Genomic DNA, 6,034 nt, shown 5'->3' on the forward strand with positions numbered 1-6,034 from the left:
CTATACAGGTCATTAATATAAAACCTCAAAATATATTAAAACAATACACTAATCCCAACTACCTTCGCTTTGTTTTAAACAATAAAAAAGAAATTGACTGCCTGGTCAAATTGCGTACATAATGTACAACAGCACGCATACATGCTACTTCTAACAAATCAAAGGCATAAATAATACCACAAAAGCACTCTTTAATCACGACCATATACGAAAACACAAAAAAAATGTGACCAAATGAAACAAGTCATGTGGATTCACTACTGAATATAAAAAACAAAAAAAATAAGGCTTGTTTCCAAATATGGTCAGTACACTACTAATAATCTTAAACGGCCGAAAGTATGCACACACGGCATAAAAAAAATACTCAAAAACGAAACAAAGACTATAGTATGCCGTAATACTAATTTAACCAAACTTTCTGCATCCAATCAGTGTAGTAACACAATGATATTCGTTGTGTGGTAAAACCATGACAAACTTAAAACCAACTGCAACTCTATACTTGTATATATCTATAAATAAAAAATAAGCACAAAAATAGCGAAACCATACCCGTATCCCCAAGCAAAACATGAGTAACAATACAGGGAATGAATAATAAAAAACATAATACACCACTGGTAAAATGTAGACACTTTAAACATTATTGTCACTCCTGCAGATATTACCAAGGGACACGGCGGGGGGGGGGGGCTTTGGGCCACCGTGCATGCTGAAGTGGGAAAAAAAAACTGAAAGCCCACGGGGCAGTCACCAAACACGGCGAAAATCATTGTGTGCGAAGTCATCATATGAGCCTGAAAGAGTCCAGAAAGCCAAGGTCGCATTACAACCACACTCCGACCAGAAAAGTGAGTTCCATCAGGGGTAGGGAATCATGCGAGGTACATCATGGGATTGGGGATCATGTGAGTTCCATCAGAAAAGGGCGACGGTGGGCGAGGTCCACAAGTCCATAGAAGCCAATCCTGGTGTTCAATGGTCGCGACGCATCTAGGCCAAGATCCAACGGGGGGTTGGATCCTCAAGGGCTGATCAACAACAGCAGGGGTACGGACTGGGTCGGACACAGGTAATACGGTGCGTGACGAACTTCCATGAACATGGAGTAAGGGTGTGCTACTGTGGGCCGCTTTTCCGTCCTCAAAGAGCCATGAGGTGGGAAGACTAGTCATGACATCATATGCAGAGGACTGGTTACCAGAACAGATGTAGTCACACAGGTAAGATAGCAGCAAAATCACATCAGGATCAGTAGCATGATGGACAACAGGCAATATCAATCGATCAGCAAGATTCTGTAGGAGAGTAGGCGTCTTGGGACTAAGGCAAGGTGCCAAATCCTTGTCTATTGTACTATAAGCTATACAGTCCATGTAGGGCGACCAGATGATACTAGCTACAGAATGCATGTAAGCTGTGCATCCATAGAACACCTCATAAGGTAAGAGACTCGTATAGTGATGGTTACTATTGATGAGAGAGGAACACAGCGCAATATCAAGGTAAGCGTCTGTGCGGTGACACGGCTCACCACAGACATGCCGGGGCATATCATAATCGCGTGTACAATGAACGAAGACGAAATGCCGAAAACGATCTGCGTTGCAGACACCACAAACATGTCTGGGCATATCATGATCACGTGTACAACGAACGAAACCGAAATAACGATTTGTACTGCGGATACTCTCATTGACGTACTCTATGTCTGACGGGTAGTCAGCGGTTCGGTTTTCAAGCCGATCATGGATTTCGCGAATACGGTTCTCTACTGTAGTGAAAGGAGAATAAAGGTCATGCGAAAGCGATCGAATGATGGCACAATTCTCTATTGAAGTGATGTCAGCACTGTGTACATAACCTGCAACAGCAAGGCTAGGCTCCGCTTCCGAAACATGAGTAACGATGAAACAAGAGCATACTACCACTAGAGCTATGTTCAAGACAAGACACAAAAGAGCTAATGTAAGGCTCATTACCATGACACTACAGGAAGGCTTAGTATTAGAGCTAAGCTCAGTATCAGGAATGTCAAAGCTTGGCTCGTTACCGGGAATGCCAGAGCTATGCTCAGTACCGGGAACACCGGAGCTAGGCTCAGTATCAAGAACGCCATAGCTACATGTAGGCTCAGTGTCGGGAACAGAGCTAAGCTTAGTATCAGGAACACCAGAGCTAGGCTCAGTATCAGGAATGCCAGAGCTAGGCTCAGTACCAGGAACACCAGATGCAGAGCTAGGCTCAGTATCAGGAACACTGTAAAATTGTTGGTAATTTTCCTGATTGTTGTTTTGTGGCCTAAATTCACCTACGACCTTTACACACGATAGGTCACCGCTGCAACTAATATGTTCATGTTGATGTTGTACCTGACAATTGTAATGTGACCCAACTGCACCTACTGTCTTTACGCATAGCTTAGCACGATCACTGCAATTATCCTCAGTACTCACAGCAGGCTTAGAGCTTTTGGATTCTGTGACTGTCACTATCTCAACGCTTTCACTCAACGTCTCACCAATCTCACCATCCATCTTCGACTCACGTAGTGGTGACGTAAATCCCAAGTCTGGGTTTCCAACATCATACTCAGTCATAACACTTTCAGTCTCCACACTGGTCATCAGTCCGAACTCACTGTGCATGTTATTGTCATAGGACTTGTGAATGTGCGGATGGTCAGCTTCAGTCTCATTCACCTCTACATTACACTCAACATCCATGACCTCATTGTGTATGTTATTAATGTCATTGGATTTGCGATTGTGTAAATGGTCAGCTTCAGTCTCATTCTCTCCAACACTACACTCGACCTCATTGTGTATGTTATCATTGTCATTGGACTGGTGAATGTGTGAATGCTCAGCTTCAGTCTCATTCACCTCTACATTACACTCAACATCCATGACCTCATTGTGTATGTTATTAATGTCATTGGACTTGCGAGTATGTAAACGGTCAGCTTCAGTCTCATTCTCTCCAACACTACACTCGACCTCATTGTGTATGTTATCATTGTCATTGGACTGGTGAATGTGTGGACGCTCAGCTTCAGTCTCATTCACCTCTATATTACACCCAACATCCATGATCTCTCTGTGCACTTGAGAACAGTCATTTAGTGGAAGAGTGTGTTTACACTCACTGTCAAATCCAGGATTAGTGTGTTTGCACTCACTCTCAGATCCTTGCATTATCATACCCACTGCACGATCCAGCTCATCTAACTCATTCATACTAGTGGGATTAGATTGGAATTGATTAGATGACATGTAAGAAAAAGTATGGTAGTCCCCAAACATGATTTGGCGTTTAGAAGGTCGAATCGAAACATCATTCTTCTCCATAAAGGGAGCCCCAGCCATCACATCAAAGTTCACCACACTGTCTTCAACCACGAAACCATCATAATACAACTCACATCCATCATAGAAAAGAGAAAAAGATGTAATGCCAACAATACCAGATGGTAAGGCAAACGACACTTCAGGGTCAACATAGTCACTGTAACCAAACATATCGATTACAACTTCAAGGCCAAAGAAATCAGCAGTAGACTCACTTATCAAATTCAAAGGAGAACCACTATGCAATTCCACTGTCAACTGTTCGGGGGTTCCCCTAACACTGGCAGGGAAAAATGGGGTGTCATTCTTAGATTTAGTCACGATAGACTTATGCTCTACAGCAGGAGGACACCTACGCTGAGGTGCCTCAGCGACGGCTACACATCTCTGTAGAGATGCGAGCCCGACGCGGGTGGGCTCCGCCACGACCGTGCATCGCTTCGTCGATGCGGCGCGCATTGCAGTACAGTACATAATATATATGGGACTACGTACGCTTTATAAATACTCAACTCTGTATGCCTACCCAAACTATCACACCACATTTAGACCTGGTGAGCGCCTGTCCCCAAGTTTCTGAGCGAGATTTCCCCCAATCCGGATTCTTTGATCCTGGTAGCGAAAGTTAGCCGCGGAATTCTGATCACACCGTAAGCCACCACGCAATTAGATAAAAGGAAACTACAGACGATTTGAATAGGTTGTGAGACATTTATTGATCGTGGCAGAGTCGCCGCATACATATATGGGAAGCCACTTGTGGTGGCACAATTAAACTATAAATCATAATGGCGCTAGATTGAATTGTTTTAAACTGAAGCTAAAAAACAAATTCTTCAATTTTATTAGAGCGAATCGCAATAGAGCGATCGATAACCCAGCTTTGTCTTCCTCCCTTCCCCTTTTTTTCTATCTCTCTTTTTTCCCTCTCCCTTTCCTTCTCTTCCTCTCTTTCATGTACCCATACCTCAGAACTAACCTATCCTTCGGTTACTCTTCTTTATTTTCCTTCCATTAACTCCATGTTCCATTTATCCACCATCGCATAACTTTATGTATACCACCCCTCCTTCTTGTTTGCACAGCAAAAACTATGGTGTTAACCGGTGTACATAGAGGACCACACCAGTTATTTTACACCGGTGTTAAATTGGTGTTGTTAGTTTTAAACCTATAGGTGTTATTACAACACCTTTGGTTGTTACATTTACACTCATTGGTGTTATGTTCAATCTTTAGGGTGTAATTTTAACACCTCAGGGTGTGGTCAGCTATTAACACCACAGTTTTTACAGTGTGTTATACATAATTATACCATCTTCTTTGAGGGATCCAAATTAATAAGCCCCCCTTTTCAGTGGATCCCTCCATTTCCTCATTTTTTTATTTTTTATCTGAAATATATGTAAAAAGTAACCTTGCAGAATGGTTAATCAAGATTGTTTTTATTTTATTTCACCCTCGTTGTATATATATATCATACTTGAATGATTACCATTAATTGTTTATTGCTTACCGAAAACATTCATCTATTTCCTTTGTATGGTCACCTTGTTGATTTGTATGGATATTATTTTGAGTCGAAATGAAATAAAGGAACCTGGAAACTTGAAAAAAATGCGCTGTACCGATTTACACCCTATATTTGATATTTTCAACTTGTACAATACATCTGAAACACATTTCTTTGACAGGGAGAAAAACCTAGATCATATATCACCTGGTACATTTCCTTTATTTTATCGTTATCTATCTGCCACTGTTGTGAAATCATCGTTTAATTCATTCGCTATAACGTTATACACAGCAATCACACCAGTTACTTTACACCGGTGTTAAATTTGTGGTGTTAGTTTTACACCTATAGGTATTATTACAACACCTTTGGTTGTCACGTTACGCTCTTTGGTGTTATGTTCAATCTCTAATTTTAACACATCAGGGTGTGGTCCTCTATTAACACCAATTGTGTCAGTTTTAACACACAGTTTTTACGGTGTATGGTATAATTCCGTTCTGGAGTTCAGCTGACACCGACAGTATGGAATTTATTTTTCGGAAACTTATATATCTCACCTTATGATCATTGAATGAAACGTGTATTTTATGAAAACAGACACTTGACACAATAATAAAAAATTAATAATCCCATCTGACTTTGAAAAAGACTAATGCCGAAGGCCTATACACTGGTACTACAGTTTACTGTGCCTATGGCAATGCCGTGACGGCATCTCTATGGGCATTTTCCAAAAGGTTACAAAAATACCACGCATGATCTCCTAATTTTCTCAGTTGAAGAATGATTCAGTGGCGCAACAAGCAAAAGTATTGATTTTCAAAAATAGGGATATGGTTTTGAAAAACTGGTCAATGGTCAAACGTATTTCGTGTATGTTTTTGTTTCCAAAGCTTTTTTTTCCAAGACCAGCCAAACGTTTTTACGGTATGTTTTCCCCAATCCCCCCCCCCGGGCTCTTCCTCCTCGTTTCTGAAAAGTGTTCGGGTTCTTCCTGATTGTGGTCCCGGATTGTGGTATTTCAACCCTAACTGCACTGGGGGTATACTATGGTATCGTGGAATCTCGAGTATAAGGAAAAACTAAAAGGTATTGAATGAAATACAATGGAAATTTTGAATGATTGACCAAAGTCCGACTTTCTTAACCTCGCAATTTTACA

This window comes from Lytechinus variegatus, chromosome 11 (assembly GCF_018143015.1).
Source record: "Lytechinus variegatus isolate NC3 chromosome 11, Lvar_3.0, whole genome shotgun sequence".
Taxonomy (NCBI): Eukaryota; Metazoa; Echinodermata; class Echinoidea; order Temnopleuroida; family Toxopneustidae; genus Lytechinus; species Lytechinus variegatus.